Here is a 19,010-nt window from a genome sequence, read left to right on the forward strand (position 1 = left end):
TTATTCTAGGCATTCGTTTTCTCGAAATCTTTCTAGTTAGAACTTTTTCAAGAAAGATATAGAGTACTTAGAGGAAGGATCACGTAAGTGAAAGTGATTATGTAGAAAGAACTGTATTCGAACTGTACACACCCAGCTTATCACTGCGAGTCGTTAACCAATTTACCATTGTCACATTCCGCTTATGTTTGCGCTATTGTTTGAACGGTTTCCACTTACTACTTTCCACTTAAATGATTGCCGGTTTTATTCCGGTATAAATAGTTCAACCAGGTTTCATCCATTGTGACACACTCGGGCAAAAACTCCTTTTAGGTTGCCTTAACACAGTTGCAAACAACGCTTGCAATCGTCGATGCGTTGTTGTTTTTGATCGAATACGAGCAAATGCGGCACCCATTTTGAATATGTTATGCATATGAAGGGAAGATGGGATGTCTGGATGATGTCGGTTTATTTTGTGTCAATGTTCATATTTACGGCATCACAGCTCTTTTGGAGGATTTATGAAATAAAAGCAGAAACGTACCTTTTTATATTTTCGTTATATCTCTTGACCGTGTCGACTAGCCTAGAACAAAAAGCTCATAACAACAACGCAAGGGTCATTCTCTGGACAATTAAGACCTTATTAGTTCACGGTCGAATGGCGCGCTCCTATTTCTCTGCCTATGTTTAGGAGAGTAGGAATTTCTCTATTGATTCATCGTCCATACACAGCTGTTTCTCGTCACTCCACGAGAACGCTCAATCCGATGACTGTTTGTCGGACACGAAACTCGAACTCAACTTTCAACTGAGGGTATATGTGTCGAGTGATAATTCCCGTTAACCGGCTCGCACCTAAACTACACTCACTGACCTGTCTCGCAACACAGGTGCATGCTCTGTTAACGGAAGTCCTGCGTTTGATCTATGTCATCGGTAACCTTTTTGACTCCACCTGCATTCCTTGGTACAAACAAATTGCGTTCAACTCCATCTTCTAATATCTTTAACTGTTTCTATCTTACGTAAATTCAATTAAAAATCGGCCATATGAGTTTGTGATTTTTTTACTGTGTTTTCTGTTATTAAAATCACTCCGGACAACGCACGAACCCACTTGATGTAAGGAGTTAAAAAGAAGGTCAAAACTAATCAGCAATAAGTATTAAACAGATAGATTTTAACCAAGAAAATAACAATTCTTCCCACTTTGTCAGAAACATCGCCAATGGAATGCGAGGACGAAAGAAGAAAATAAGGGCGACTGCCAGATTTCGGCGATTTGAGCATTCAGCACCATTTGTGTTAACATGTCAGCGTTCAAAGTCAGCAAACTACCGATGAAGCATATTTTTCATCAGAGAGCAATGTTTTATCAACAGACGTTCTATTGTTTTGAATATTTTCAGCAGTGGCTTCACTTAAATAACTAGTATTTATAAACTAATGGTCTGATTGAGTTCACATTTTCACACGTTTCAGTTGAAGCTTAGTACCTTATAAAAATTCTACAATTTTTAAAATTAGTGGTGACATCTATGTGTAAACCCCGGGAAGGTATTTTTTATTTATATATCTAGGTCTACTTATACATCTTATCTATGCACCACCTATTCACCCATCTTATTGTCACTACAGACACACAGACACACACATATCTATGCGCGCGCGTGTGTGTGTGTGTGTGTGTGTGCGTGTGTGTAGTTGGGAAAACATGGACAAAATTATTTATATAGAGAAAGAAATAGAGAAAGTAATGCAAAGATCGATATAAATTAACTTAGGGATTAAATCCATAGAACAATTATGACAGTAAAAAGAACACAGAGAGAATGAGAATGAGAGAGAGAGAGAGAGAGAGAGAGAGAGAGAGAGAGAAAGAGAGAGAGAGAGAGAGAGAGAGAGAGACGAATCGGATTGATGAAAAGGAGACATAATAATGAATAAAAACCCCGTTTTACATTTGCATCACGTGACCTATCTTAATTGCACTTTATCAAGCACCTGTCTAGGTGTTTATTCAACTTTTTTTTATCCTCTCACCATTTCTAACGCTCCTTGGTGCATAGAACTGACTGACAGTCGCTACCACCCTCGTCTCAGTCAACTATTAACTCTTGCAGATAGTTTCCCTGTCCTGACAGGTGATTGATCAAAGTCCGTTCCGGAAGTCTTAACTGTTGACAGCTGAAAGAAGAAAAAAAAAAGGACAGGGGGAGAAAATTTCAAGAGAAAAAAACACGATAATTAACAAAAACACAACAATAAGCAGCGTTCGTTGGATTAATCAATCTGTTCTTACAGAAAATATAATAATAAAAACAAAAAGCAACTTACGATAACAACTTGTATTCAATCAATGATATACAACTAAATATTTACAACACGCATTTTGCTTCAACATTAAATAAGACAAAATGTGTGGCGTACAACTTACAGACGTAGACTGCATCTAAAACCAATAAATACAGTGATGCACTGTTTTATATGGAAATTAATCTTGGAATTTCCAGAGATTCCCCTGGAATATTTACGTAAAATACTATGAAAATTCCATTGTTACCTTCTTATTTGAAATTAAATTAAATTATAACAGAGTGTAATTTCTGTTTGTAAGTTTGTTCACAACTTGGTTAACATATACAAAAGGTTTACTGTTTCGAAATTAAATTTTAATACTGGAATAAAACTCTTATCTACTTTAGTCTTGCATGATTTCTATACATACTATTTATTCAAAAGGAATCAACATTAAAGAGGTTATCTCATTTGCATACTACATAAATAAACACCTATTTTAATAATTGACTCTGGATTTTTAATGAAAATTAGTAATAAAATTGTTTTAAGTATTCTATTTAGAAATATTATAAAAAGTTGATTCAGTTTCAGTTGGATTTAGATTCAATTTAATTTATTTTTATTTATCAATATAACCGAAATCAGATGCGTTTTAAAAATTTAAGTTTTCATTTAACCTATGAGTTATTTCCCTTTAAGATATTAGATTCCTAGATGGTTTTGCAACAAACAATACTAAACCATATCCGATACTCCCTGTCATGCAAAACTCTCTATGACTCTTAAATGAAAACTGAAATTATCTCCCCCTCAATAGTAGTAATACTGAAAACTTGCCCAAATATCTATTTACTTAATTATACATACGAAATACACCATAAATTAAAATGTACCTCCAGTTACATCCTGAGTGTACTGCACCTACATCTTAACCTTCGTAAACCTAAATATACAGTGACTGGGCTAAATGTCTCAGCTCAAGTCCTAATACCTACTAAAACTATAACGTTATCCTGAACCTAAACTAACATAAACTTTAAAAAAAAATTGGAAACCTCAGGTAAGAGTCCTAATCCGAATTAACGCTTTTCTAACAAGCCTCCCCACAAAACCGCTTCCACTGCATGCCCCTAAATCACTTTGAGGAGTGTAACTATTCATTAGATATATAACCTCTACAAACTAACCCTGTAACATTAACTAACCACGCGGGGTTGCAGAAATACCTGGGGTAGGACCCAGGCGTGGAGCAAACCCTCAGGGCTGATGGACCCAGTAGATCTTCCCAGATCATCCGTCTAAGAGAAGGAAAACTCTGAAACTAAACCAAAGACGAGGGAGGCCTCTCTAGTCTTGGACGACAACCTTCCTAGAGCTGGTGATGCAAACAAATTACCGGTCTGCAAACCTAAATTGCTTAAGGAGTAGATAGGCTCTGTCTATCGCCGGCTTCCATACTCCTTCTTTGCCTATTAGTCAGGCGCAGAGACACTATCACAAGTGAATCGACAAAACACCTAGTGGTAGATCTTGTTTCTTGTCTAGGGCATTGAATGCCGTTCCCACACTCCCGACACAACCCCCCTCACTTGGGAGTGCTTGAATACCACGCATGCCTGTGCAATTAGATTGAGGTGATCTTCTTCTGATGGACTGAGGGTATCGGATTGACAGTTCCTGGCTGCTGTTTTCGACTGGTAGTACAGGTGCCCTAACTCTTTGGTAGCGCTTAGAGCGGCTGCTCCATCAACAGTTGTATACTATCGGGATGTTTGTAGTGCCATGTCGCGCATGGAAAGGGACCCTGCAGTCATCCCCAATGGGCGTTCCCGAGGCCACAGTCCTAGTTGGAGAAAGGTCACCAAATGGTCTACTTGTGTTGCATGTCTGATACCCTGCATAACCTTTTGTTCAGCTCCCCCTCACCTAACTGAAACTCTTTAAAAACATGATGACAGTACAATAAAAAAATAAGCTTAAACCAAACCTAGGGACAAACAAATCCAACTTGCCTCCTCCCTTGAGGCTTTCATTCACTAACATCCGTGGGCTTAGAACTAATTTAGCTGATGTTGAAGCATTTCTCTTAACAAATACCCCAGATATCTTAGCACTAAGCGAGACTAACCTACACTCTTTCATTCCCTCTAACTACTTTAACATGCCTGGCTATCTCCCACTCTGCCGTAAGGACTCTGAAAGACATATGCACGGACTTGGAGTCTACATTCCTAACACCCTCCCCCTGACTAGAGAAACAAACCTAGAAACGGACGATCAAGCCTTTATGTGCTTTAGACTAAACATACAACAGAACATTAGCTACTTTTATTTTCTGTACCGCTCTCCCTTGACCCAGGACTGCACCATAATAAACAAAGTCTCTGACAGCATAGACAAAGCACTCTCCCTTGACATATGTACCAGCAAGAACAGCAAGCATCACTTCTAGATCTGTTTCTGACGACAGTTCCCGAGGATTGTACAATAAATGCTGACAGCCCACTCGGGAACGCTGACCATGCACTGATAATGGTAGAAATCGCCCTAAATTCTAGACCCAAAACTGAAGAGCCAGTGCTCAAAACAACGAGATATTATAAAAAGGCTGACTGGGAAGCCATCAGAGATCTTATCAGAGATGCCCCATGGGGAAATATTTTTTCTCTTCCTACTGAACAGTGCGCAAATGAAACCACTGAATGGTTCAAAACAGCAATGGGAGCACATGTTCCCATGCGAAAATTTATAGCAAGCCCCACTCTCCCCAATGGTTTACTTCGACTTGCGCAAGTGGCATTGCTCAAAAGCAGCATGCATACCGCATATTTAACCGACGTAAGTCCAGTTCAAACAAACAGAAGTATATAGAAGCTAAAAGTAACGTTAAGAAAGAAATAGCGACAGCTAAGAGAGAATTTACTGGAACCACTAAAAAACGCATCGAAGCACAAAAATTAGGAAATCGTGACATCTGGAAAATCTACAGCAGTGTAGTAAATAATGGGCAATCAACAATTCCCTCCCTAACCAACAATCACGAGGTTGTTTGCTCAGCAACCGACAAGGCTAATATGCTTGCCAACCGGTTTGCCTCCAACTCCACACTGGACCCTACCAACCACCCCCTGCCTGACTTTCCTTTGTGGACAGACGCCACGCTAGACGATCTAAAAATCACCCCTGCTCAGGTGCATGCTATCATAAAAACCTTGACACTTCAAAAGCATTTGGACCTGATCTCATCCCAGCTGTGCTATTAAAAAAGTGCTCAGCCGAAGTAGCTCCAGTTCTCTCCAAACTCTACAAAACATGCCTTAATGAATCATGCTTTCCGGGCTGTTGCAAAACTGCTTCTGTCATACCAGTATTCAAGAATTCTGGCGACAGAACTGACCCATCAAAGTATCGCCCCATTAGCCTCCTCCCACTTTTCGCCAAAATATTTGAGACCATAATTAACCATGCTCTAGTCCGTCACCTTACAGATGCTAAACTTCTGACTGACTAACAATATGGATTTAGACATGCCCGTTCCACAGCTGACATCCCCACTGTAATCTCTGAACGTATATACCATTCACTGAACAAAGCGGGGGGGGGGCAGAGCGGTAGCTCTAGATATATCTAAGGCTTTTGACAGGGAATGGCACAAGGGTCTCCTCAGGAAAATTAAATCATACAGTATCACTGGTAGAATACTTAACATAATTAAATCCTTCTTAGATAAGAGAAAAATCCAGGTTGTCCTCGACGGTCGTACGTCTAAACAGTGTGATATAAATTCGGGAGTGCCTCAGGGGTCTATCCTTGGACCTCTATTGTTCCTGATATTTATTAATGACCTCCCCGACAAAACTGCCTCTGAGATGGGTATATATGCTAATGACACTACACTCTATAACAGGCATGACAGGAAAACAAACAAACACATATCTAAAGAAATGGTAAAAACACTAGAGGATTACCTCCAATCAGTAGTGGAATGGGGACATAAATGGATGGTCACATTCAATGCTGCCAAGACTAAACTGGTTTCCATTCAATAATTACAAGAAACCTTCTCTGCCACCAATAGCAATGGCCAGTGACTGCCTATCTGAGAGTACATCTTTCAAACTGCTTGGCCTAACGTTCACAGGAAACATGAGTTGGAACAATTATATTGAAAACATTGCCAGGGCCGCTGCGAAAAAGGTAGGCTATCTCTACCGTGCTAGAAAACTGCTGACACTTGAAAGTATCCTGTACCTCTATAAGGCCATCATTCGCCCATGTATCGAGTATTGCTCTCACATTTGGGCTGGTGCATCTGCTACTAGTCTCTCGCTCCTAGACAAGGTTCAAAAGAGAGTTGCCAATCTGATAGGCCCTGAACTGGCATCTAAGCTTCAGCCTCTGTCCCATCGACGAAACCTTGCATCCCTCTTCCTGTTCTACAAGTATTTTAATGGTGAATGCTCTGACGAACTGCAGACACTTGTGCCCCCACGATGTAGACAGCCTCAACAAACCCGACAGGCAGCTAAATCCCCCCCACAGTAGAGATCCCTAGATGTAAAAGATCTTTCTACTCCAGCAGTTTCTTCCCCAGAACCGCTAGACTCTGAAATTCAATTCCAAGTTCCTGCTTCCCCAACTGTACTGACATGCAGAAGTTTAAGTGCAACGTGAACCGACATCTTGCTGCCCAAATCCCAACATAGTGCCCCAGTAGTTGCTGCCCCTGATAGTAGCCCCCTACACCAAAGTGTCAATGCGCCTTGTTTGGGGTGAAAATGTAATTTAAAAAAAAAAAGATATTGAATTTCATAGATAAAGATGGCTATGTTTCATGCTTTGCTTCCAAAAATCTCAAATATTGTAAAATTTCATGAAAATCATAACAGTTTAGGATAGTTGGTTATTTTAAATAGTATGTGACTAAATCCTCTGTTCAGCAATATTTTTTTTTATCAGGCAACGTCGAATATTATTAATAAACATAAACATATTGTTCAAATTTTAGTATTGCGTCCTTAGTATTTTATTTAGATTGTATTATAGTACTAGCTGTATGTATGTACATTGCGTTGCCGTGCTGAACCATATTGCAAGCGTAGGGTTTAGTCACATAATTCGTTCAGAAGAGGGTCATATCAGCAAAGCTTTATCTATTAGCAAAAAACTTGACCTACAATTAAATCCAGCCACGAAATCAACTCACAATTATGAAATAAACAACGTCAACGTGGCTAGGTCAAAGGTAAGATTCAACCAGGAGATCAAACTGTAAGGTCATCTTTCTGCAATGACGAAATAATAAGACGGTGGGAATGCTGTACAACAAAATATCACCTTCGAAGATTCTATTGTTAGCATTGGTTTCCCTGATTTTTTCTAGTCAGAATTCCTTCTCGAAACACATCGGTTACTTACGAAAAGAATCACGTGATGTTTTCCAACATCTTAAGTGAAAGTGATTTTTGTGGAACGAACTGGATTCGAACTTGGAACACCCAGGTTGTCAGTCTGTGTCGTTAACCACTTGACCACCGTCATTTCACGTTACCACAGATACGAAATTATGAAGTTTATTCTGCAATGTTTGCCACCATTATTATTTTTGTTCAGTTAGTTTTCAGAAATAAAAAGGTTCCCACCATTAAATACTAACACTGAATTTCTTTATAGATATTCCAGTATTCATTTAAAAATTTACCCAATTTCTTAAATCTTCACTAAGTAAAGCGAGAAAGAGTATTTGTCTACTCCGTAATTAGTCACTTTTTGAATGTCTCTTGGTAGAGATTCAAATGGAAAGTGGGAAAGGCTTTTGAGGCAAGTCTGTTTAAGAGAAACACTTCAAGGAGACCTGATCATTGTTAATACTCAAATGACATGTTTTATATTATATACACAAACAAATAAGTTGAAAAGCATCAATTTACAAAAGAGATATTTTATATGCAGTAAAAAAAGGAAAATTGCATAGATATGTAAACAGAATTTTTGTTCATATTTTTTAAGTCCGTGCAGAGTAAAGAGGTTCATGGACTGATAAAATTAGGAAGTCTGAGTCGGTTATTTAAGGGTTGTGACTTATTCACAGGTCACGAAAAATCGTAATAAAAACTTTTCTATTCAGTTATAAAAATGATATTTTTTCACATTTACAGGCAAAGATCCTTAATTATGCAGCATCCAAGAGAGAGGGGCGCAAGAGAAAGATAGGTCTTTCTTTGATGCTTCCAAGATTTTCTTTACTGACCGACCGTTATTTCCAAAGATATCACTAAGTGAAATTATTACAAGATCGTAGTTATCATTTTTTAAAAGATCTGAAGTCATGTCATTTTCGTTTATTAGCGTATTTCATCGTTAGATAATTCCAGTCTTTGTTGCGAAAAATAATTCCCTTGCAGGTTTCGAAAGCACCCCCTTAAGCAGTTATTTGCTGAAAGAGATAAACGCATAATTACGGGGAATGGATTATGAATTTGTTTGGAAAAAAGATAGATGAAAACAATGTATTCCGGAATGATGTTACGTGAAAATATGTATGCTTTGCTATTGCACAATAACTTGAATCAGAATCTCCTCCTAATAGTAAACATTGTTCTGTAAAACTTCATTGAGAACTTTCAGGTAATCTATGAAAGGTGGCTAGGATCCATATCTATTGTAAACTAGCAGAGGGGTTCAATATTGCCCGGGATTCAATGAGGATTAACGCATTTTCTACACGATCCAGGAGGTATCTCACTGCTGACATAATCCTCAATCTTTATAAGAGCAAGACACGCTCTGAAATGAAGTACTGTTGCCACATTTGGGCAGGATCTGCTCGGTGCGACCTATCCTACCTTGATAGAGTTCAAAACCGGCTTCGAAACTTATTGCAATCTCTTTCCCACAGAAGAGATGTTACGAGCTTCTCTCTGCTCTATCGTTAATTTCATAGCAAGTTCTCTTCTGAACTCCAATATAGTCACCCCCCCGTTAAACTTTCGCAAAAACACTCGACTAGATGCAACACCTATCAACAGTTTTCCCCCACTCTTTATCTGCGTCTAAATCTTAACGCAGATTCCGCGAACACAGCTTCTTTCTCAGAACTGCCCGTTTGTAGAACACTGTTTCATTGACCTGCTTCCCGGCCGACTACAATATAATAGCCTGATGTAAATAAGCTTTTGTTGAACCGTTGCCTTAAATAATCAAATTGTACACAATTTACACTATTAACAATTCTTGCACTGCCACATTACATTCCTTAACCCTTATCCCCGAGTGGCTTTCGGGCTTTGATAAGTGATGACTCCCCTGTAAAAAAATATACTTATTGTCATCGAAATTGGTGACATTATCAATTTTTCATTCAAATCGATTGATTTCCTACTCTATTCGAGGACTCACCGCGGTGCACCGGGAGCATCACATGTCCTCCTCTCACAGTGAATTAATTCACAATACATTGTAGTCTACACTGCACTGTAGAGAACCTACTGTTGATTTTACAAAATTATTTTTATATAATGATTCCAGATTTCATAGGTATCGTACTCACACACAGAGACACACAGAAACTAACAGAAAAACGTACTTTCCATTTATAAGTAGCAATACGTTATACGTAACTTCAGGATTCAACATATTTTTTCTGAATTTTAGTAAAATACGAAGCACACACAAAAAAAAAGAAATTTAATTAGATGTGACGAATGTAGATGACATCAAGTAGAACCGAAACCAAAGCATCTGAGCCACGTCAATAAAAACTTCACGAATAACGTATGCGTTGAGTAGCATTTTAAGTCGACTTACGCCTGCCAAATTAAAAATTTTCCTTCAGTTTTGACTCCTTATCAGATACTTTTACCTGGCTTAAACTAAATGGAATTTGTTCCATACGTCGAAATCCCCAATCTGTCATGTTTTAAGTCTCTAGACCAAAAACTGACAGTAGTTTAGTAGAGACTGTTTCTCATGCAGAAGAAAGACAGACGGACAAAGTCACGTTATATATATATATCGTCGTGGTTCTCCATGTCATTGGAATCAGGCCCTCCTCTGCCAAGAGGCCCTGTGGTGGCTGCAGGCGCATCAGTCTCCCCACGTTAACAGACATCACGCGCAGGCGTCCTCCCGAAAGGGAACACATCTTACTCTACATCATAAATGGAAAAGTCTTGTGAGAGCTCTCCCATAATTCCCAGATAGAAAAAGTCCTGTGGCGACCAGGAAGTGGTGACGGGAGCAGGACAGTGTAGTCTGGCAGCTCCTAGCTACAACCTGGCACATAGGCGGTGGGTGCCAGATTCAGTCGCTAACATCACGGACCGAGGCAGAAAGAGTTTTTCGGCAGCTGCATCCATGACTGAGCAGCCCTGTTTAGGATCCACTCTGCTCACCCCAGTAGGGGAGGGGGGTTAGAAAAGGTACCCCTAAAAATAGCCTGCCTAAAAAAAAAACCCTGTCTGGACTACCGCATCCAGAGGGATCACCACCACGCGGTCGGAAAAAGAAAGAAAACATACGCCTATATTTTGGAACCTGGAATGTGAGGACCCTCATGGACAACAAAACAAGTGATCGACCCGAAAGAAGAACTGCCATTATCTCAAGAGAGGTTCCAGATTGACATAGCTGCCCTCTCTGAAACCCGGCTGGCTGACGACGGGCAGCTGAGGGAGGAGAAAGGCGGGTACACCTTCTTTTGGAAAGGAAGGCCTGCAGAAGAGCCACGTATCCATGGCGTGGGTTTTGCTATAAAGAACAGCCTCATCCGTCACCTCAATGAGCCCTCTGTGGGCATTAACGAACGCCTAATGGCCATGCGCCTGATGCTTGCGGGCAGCCAAATGGCCACTGTGATTAGTGCGTATGCTCCAACGCTTGATGCACATGATGAAATAAAGGAGACCTTTTATGCTGACCATGACACTATTCTATCCGGGGCCCCCAAGGAGGACAAGATAATCCTACTTGGAGATTCAATGCCAGAGTGGGACGAGACCATCAGCACTGGAGAGGAACGCTTGGAAGAGAGGGGGTTGGGAACACTAACTCAAATGGTACACTCCTACTGACAAAGTGCTCAGAACATAACCTGATCATCACGAACACACTTTTCCGACAAAAAAAAAAAAAAACGCATTCAAAACATCATGGATGCACCCTCGAAGTAAAATCAGCAAAGGATGCAAAAAAGACAGAGCCGACTAAAGCTCAACATCGAGCAGCTGGGCGACATCACCTACTAACAACACCTCCAGGCGGCTCTTAGCGCGGACCTGCCCAAACAGTATCCGCATGACGCTGAAGAGCACTGGGACAAGCTGTCCTCTGCCATCATGGACTCCAGTATAAGCATCCTAGTACAGAAAAAGCGGAAACATCAGGATTGGTACGATGAAAACGATACCGAAATCCAACAGCTTATAGACATCAAGAGGCAAACTTTTATCACCTGGCAGAATAACATCAATTGCAAGGTTAAAAGAGCTGCCCATGTCAAGGCTAAAGTGGCTGTCCAATCGACAGTCAGGAAGCTGAAGAACCTCTGGTGGATGAAGAAGGCTCAGGAGATCCAGCAGTTTGCTGACTATGGGGACACCAGAGGATTCTTTGAAGCCACAAAAGTGGTATACGATCCCAGCTACCGTTCTCTGACCCCACTTCGGTCTAAGGATGGGCTCACGCTGCTGAAAGGAAAGGGAGAAATAACAAATAGATGGAAAGAGCACTACGAGGATCTTCTGAACAGGGACACTGCTCCAGAGATGGAGGCCCTTGAAAAACTCCCTCAACAGCCCATAATTGATAGCATGGGAGAACCACCCAGTCTGGAAGAGGTGCAGGATGCAATTAGGAAGATGAAAAACAAGGCGGCTGGTTCTGACGGCATCCCAGCAGAAGTCCTGAAGAAAGGCGGACCTGATCTTCTCAGACACATCCATGCCCTGCTTCTCAAAATATGGGAACAAGAGAAAATCCCTGCACAACTTAGAGATGCCCTAGTTGTCTCCATCTTTAAGAAGGGAGACAAGGCAAACTGTGGAAACTACCGGGGCATTTCTCTCCTCTCTACCACAGGGAAAGCCCTAGCTCGGGTTTTGGCCAACAGGCTTACACCCCTTGCAGAAACCATCCTTCCCGAGTCCCAAAGTGGCTTTCGCCCAAATAGAGGCACGATGGACATGATCTTCATTGCTCGCCAACTCCAAGAAAAGTGCAGGGAGCAAAATTTACCATTATACATGGCTTTTATAGACCTTACTAAAGCCTTTGACTCGGTGAACCGTCAAGCCCTTTGGCTGGTTCTTGCAAAGTTTGGATGCCCAGAGAGGTACATTCGGGTACTAAGACTGCTACATGACAATATGTCAGCTACAGTCCTCAGTAGTAGTGGAGATGAAACAGAGCCCTTCAGGGTTGAAACAGGAGTGAAACAGGGATGTGTCATTGCCCCAACCCTGTTCTCCGTCTTCATGACTGCTGTCCTCCATCTCACGGACAAGCATCTTCTCCGTGGAGTTCGGATTATGTACAGAACTGACGGGCGACTTTTTAACATCAACAGATTCAGGGCCAAAGGTCGAACGAACACCATATCCATTATGGAGCTACAGTATGCAGACGATAACGCCCTTGTAGCCCTCTCAGAAGAGGACCTACAGTGTACACTGGTTGCCTTCACAAGGGCGTACAAACAGCTAGGACTAACAATCAATATAAAAAACTCAAATCCTTCATCAATCACCACCAAACAGTACTCCAGTCTCACCCCCAAACATCTCCATCGACAACGCTAGACTGGAAAATGTGGACCACTTCCCATACCTAGGCAGCATCCTATCATCAAAAGCCAACATAGATGATGAAATACAACACCGTCTCAGCTGTGCCAGTGGGGCTTTCGCAAGGCTAAGGAAGATAGTATTTGAGAACCGTGACCTTCTAGCAAAGACCAAAATCATGGTATACAAAGCTGTCTTGCTGCCCACTCTTCTCTATGGATCGGAGACCTGGACCACATACGGGAGGCACGTAAAAACCCTGGAGACGTACCACCAAAGATGCTTCCGAAAAATTCTCAGAATCAGTTGGAAGGACCGACGCACCAACACCAGAGTCCTGAGTGAGGCTGACATTCCTACTATCACCGCTACTGTTGCTCAACGCCAGCTCAGATGAACTGATCATGTTGTCCGAATGCCGGATCTCCGCTTCCCAAAACAGATTTTCTACTCTCAGCTTGTTGAGGGAAAGCGTTCCCAAGGTGGCCAAAAGATGAGGTATAAGGACAACATCAAAGTAAATTTAAAGAGACATGGGAGTACGTGGCTGGGAGCAGGTTGGCATGGAGGAGCGCTGTACACGAAGGTGTTGCGCTTTATAGCAGTGACCTAAATGAAGCTGCTGAGGATAAACGCAAACACAGAAAGGACAGATTATCAACCAGACACACCCAACCCCACCCCACCACCACTACCTTTATCTGCCCAAATTGCACAAGAAAAATTGGGTCTAGGATTGGGCTCTATGCTCACCTGAGGACCCACAGAAGCCACAACGGAGGACAGTCTTACTCGGACACGAGTGACCGCCGATGATGATGATGATGATGATGATGATGATGATGATATATATATATGTGTGTGCAATTCAAGTATGAGCCCCGTTGAATCTCTACGGTTCCAGGTGAGCATTGTCTGAAGATAGCTGTTTCAACCCTATCCAAAACAGGCCATTCCAATTAATTAAATAATATATAAGGACATAATTGTTCATCAAAATATAATTTGCACAAACCTGGGCTTCATCAGCGCATTAAAAAAAAAATCAATATTTCAAAAGTTATTTCTAAAGTTATTCTCAGCCTAGGAATAGGATCTTTCCGGTTGATACAGTCCATATTCATAATTTTTCATCAATAATATATATTAAGATTTCAGGTGGTCTTTATTTACATTTTTACATTGAATATACTTGGTTGATAATGCAGTAATCATTCCAAATTTGTAGTGGTTTGATGGCCAGCTTTTGCTTCATTTATTACACGTGGAAAACCACGTATAATAGATGTTACATATATAATAATATATATAAAGCAGTTCTTAATATATATATACAGTGGGTAGCAAAAGTATTTGCTACATTGTTTTTTTCGTATTTCTCAAAAATATCAGTTAATTTGAATGAAATTTACACTCAATCTTTGAACAGATATTATCTAAAAATAAAAGGGACATTAATATATATTTAGTTGACAAATATTTATGAACGAAAAATCAAATAACCACATGCAAAAGTATTTAATACATTTACTAATATTTTGTTGCATATCCTCCGTTCTGTTTTACAGCCTCCAAATGTTTCTCATACTTGCCTACTTGTTTCTTACAAGCACTTGCTGGTAGTTTTAGCCATTCTTCTTGTCAAATTTTCTTCAATTTCTTGATATTATTGGTATCTCTTGCATGCACCCTCAACTTCAGTTTTCCACAGATTTTCGATCGTATTTACATCGGATGATTTGCTCTGTAACTGTAGAACACTAATCCCTTCAAACTTTTCGTATTTTAGTCTTGTGTTTAGGATCATTGTCTTGCTGGAAGATAAAAATCACGGCCTAGTACTAAATCTGCGATACTCTTGAACATGCGTTGACAAAATCTTCGTGTATTTTGCTGCATTCATGTTCCTTTCTATATTTTCAATTCCCCAACTTCATGTTGTAGAAAAGCAGCCCCAAATCATTGCACTTCCACCTCCAAATTACAGTAGGAATGTCATTAGATGGTTTAAATTCTGTTCCCTTTTTACTCCATACACGGGGACGGATGTTTCTTCCGAAAAGCTCAATTTTAGTTTTATCTGACGAAATAACTTTGTTCTAGATTCACATTGATATTTATAAAAAAAAAAATTTCAAACCATCTTTCACTTGTATAGGAGTCTTTCTTGGTGATCCAGAATACAGGTCTGAACGATTCAACGATCTCTTGATTGTGTCCTTGCTTACTTCAATATCTGCTTTCTGCTAATCTTTTTGAATTTCTGAACGAGGCAGGAATGTTTATTTCTTCACGTTACGAGCAATGCAACAAGCAGTAATATCATTTAATTTACGTTTCCGACTAATTCTTAAGTGGTTTTTAGCGTTACCATCCGGTGTTTTTCAATTTTTCACAACAGCCATAACTGTACTCACCACCGCATTTAATTCTGGAGTTATTTTCCTGCACACCTTTCCATGTTTATGCCTTGCTATAGTTTTCTGGCGCGTATCATTAGTCAGTTCCTTTGTTTTAACCATTTAAAAACAGTAATGAAAGAGGCGCAGTGCCTGAGAGCTCTTATCTATTGACCTGTAAGTACCTTCTGATTAGGTGAAATATTGTAGTAAGAATAAATGACTCTTTAGGAATGATATTTGACAGCGTGTTAAATACTTTTGCATATGGTTTATTTGATTTTTTTTTAATAAATATTTGTCAACTAAGTATATATTCATTTTCGTTTTATTTTTAAATAGATAATATTTGTTTCAAGATTGCGTGTAAATTTCATTCAAACTAACTTGATAATTTTTGAGAAATATGACAAAAAAAAGACAATGTACCAAATACTTTTTGAATCACCTGTATATAAAGACAAATATAATAATTGTATGAATAGCTAGACTTTTCAAAGAGTATAGGTTGGTTGTTTTTGTCTTACGGCATATCAACCCTTTTCAGGTTATTTAATGCCGAATCCAAAGATTTTGAAGAATTTTTTTTAAATAGAATATGTTTTCAAGTTGGTTTCTATTTAAACCCATAGTTGGGACCCTAACAGGTACTACCACTCTGGGCCAGAGTGGATCTGGGAGCAATGGCAATTAAGGGGTGGCTCCACACTCCACAAAGCCGCAAGCTGGGGCCTCACCACTGGATATAGTTTAAGGTCATATGCAGGACCTCAAAGAGTATAAACGTTGTTTTAAAAATATAGCCAGTACTAATAAGACTTGATAATATTCATATATTTTAAAATATAGCCAGTACTAATAAGACTTCATAATATTGCAGCGGATAGGCATAAAATATCAAGATGGTATTGAGATTACAAGGAAAAGCGAAGAAACTAATAAAAACAATAAAACTTACATAGAAATTTACAAAAGAAAGCATGGGAGATGTTTTCATTGAAACTTACAAAGTTTTTTTTTTGGACGTTCATTTTAATTTTCATTATCTACCCGAACTATTATTGTGAAGGTGAATTTCAAAACTTACGTATAATAACGGATCAATACTTTTTTGCTAATAGATATACATAAGTTTGGAATAAGTTGCCAGATCAGATTATGAAGACAAATAGCGTACAACTATAACAGCGCGTATGAGCGCGTGTGACAATATCATCAGAATCCGAAGGATAGATGGCTAGCGAACGTATTAGCAGCAGCAGCTGTCGTTTTAGCACTACGCAAATTAACAAGTGTGCGCGGCCTTGCGTGTCAAGAAAAAGAGAAAAAAAAACAGCGTGTGGTCGAGCAGGCGAGATGTATGTTTGGCCCCGTGGTGGCGGCGAGAGATTTTAATCTGATGTCATGGGGCGGGGTTTTGTTAATCTCGTGGCAGATGAAATGAAGAGTAACAAAAATAAAAAAACAAACCCAAAAAATAACAAAAAAAATAACAAAACAAAACCAAAAAAAAGAAAAAAAAAAACAAGAAGCCATTGTTTGGAAAGTAACGGTAATAAATACCTTTTGCTAAAGCAAACAAACAACAAAAAAAAAAAAGGCCGAGTCAGATTTATTTATTTTTGTTTGTTTGCTCCTTTGCGACGATACCGAACGACGTGGGGGCGGGGTCCAAGACAGGTTTGAAGTGTAACGAACACGATTCGAGTGTAACCTCAACGTCACACAACTTAATTTAAAGACAGAATTAGATGAATCACGATACAATGTTAAAAATGAAAATTTTAGCGCGTGAAATATTCGGCAGTATATAAGCTTTTACGTTCATATTGTATTAATAGCGTTATAGGTTTTGGATAGAGAAAATGTACAATTAAGAAAACAACACGAAAGCCAGATACTCAATTACTACTACTACTACTACTACTACTACTACTACTACTATTACATATGACATCATTATTCCTGACGTAATATTTTGTGACGTCACAATTCTTCAGGCATCATCCAGCGTAAACTATGACAAAGAGTTACACTAAAGAAACTGATAAAATAGCATAGTATGCCACGTAGCGAATCCCTTATCTAAAGAGAACTTACTTACAAAACTGTTTAAACGTTATCTTAAGGAGAATAGTTTCCCATCTCCCTGGAAAATTTCATCAGTATGCCCTGTATTTAAGAATTCAGGTGATCGCTCATCCCCCTCTCAGTACAGGCCAATAAGTCTCCTGTGCGTCATGAGTAAGTTGTTGGAATCTGTGTTAAATACAGAAGTAATCAACCATCTCAACAAAATTAACCTTCTTAGTGACACTCAATATGGTTTCCGTTCTGCTAGATCTACAGCAGATGTGCTTACAGTTATATCTCATAGGATTAGCAAATCTCTCGATGGTGGCCACATTTCTAGGGCAATTGCTCTTGACATATCTAAGGCCTTTGATAGGGTATGGCATAAAGGTTTACTTCATAAGATCTCTAGCTATGGTATTGCTAGAAATGTCTTCTCAATTATTAAATCATTTCTTTCTGATAGGTTCTCACAGTATTAATGCCGATGTCCCTCAGGGGTCCATCTTGGGCCCAACTCTTTTCCTGATCTACATTAATGATTTTCCAAATCACATCCTTACATCATTTGTAGACATTTATGCTGACGACACTACCATTTATGGTAGTACATCTAAGACAGTAAACGACCAAGTTCTCTCTGATTCTCTCTCCTCTGATCTTGAGCACGTAGTACAATGGGGAAAGGAGTGGCTGGTTACTTTTAATGCATCTAAAACCAAGCTTCTCTCTTTACATCATCAACATTCTGATCCACATCTGGCATCAATTGAAATGAATGGCTCTCGTCTTCAGGAGGTATCAAGTTTTGACAAGTTTCTGGGCTTGACCATTACTCCTGATCTTAAATGGAACACGTACATCAAATCTGTTGCCAAGGCCGCTGGAAAAATGGTGGGATCTTTCTATCGATCCGGTAAATATCTCACTGCTGATGCTATTCTCTATCTATATAAGAGCCAGGTACGTCCAAGGATGGAATATTGTTGCCACATCTGGGCAGGAGCTGCTAGAAATGACTTGTTCTGCCTTGATAGAGTTCAAAATAGACTTCGTAGCCTCGTAGGAGATGTCCTTTTCTCTTCCTTGCAACCTCTATCTCACAGAAGAGATGTTGCGAGTTTGTCTCTGATGTATCGTTATTTTCATGGAAGGTGTTCAACTGAGCTTCAATCTATGGTCCCCCCTCGCCAAACTTTCACAAGAAACACTCGTCTAGTTGTAAACACTATCAATAATTCCCCCCACTCTTTATCTGTGCCTAAACCTAAACGTAGATTCCATGAACAAAGCTTCTTTCTTAGAACTGCACGCCTGTGGAATTGTCTTCCGTTTTCCTGCTTTCCGGCTGACTACAATATGGTTGTGTGCAAGTCTAACGTAAATAAGTTCTTGATGAGCCGTTCCATATAAGTTATCAAATTTACCAAATTTTCATTACTAATGATTAATATATTGTCCAATGTCT

This window comes from Euprymna scolopes, chromosome 11 (genome assembly GCF_053919585.1).
Source record: "Euprymna scolopes isolate OS-2025 chromosome 11, ASM5391958v1, whole genome shotgun sequence".
In the NCBI taxonomy this organism is placed as follows: domain Eukaryota; kingdom Metazoa; phylum Mollusca; class Cephalopoda; order Sepiida; family Sepiolidae; genus Euprymna; species Euprymna scolopes.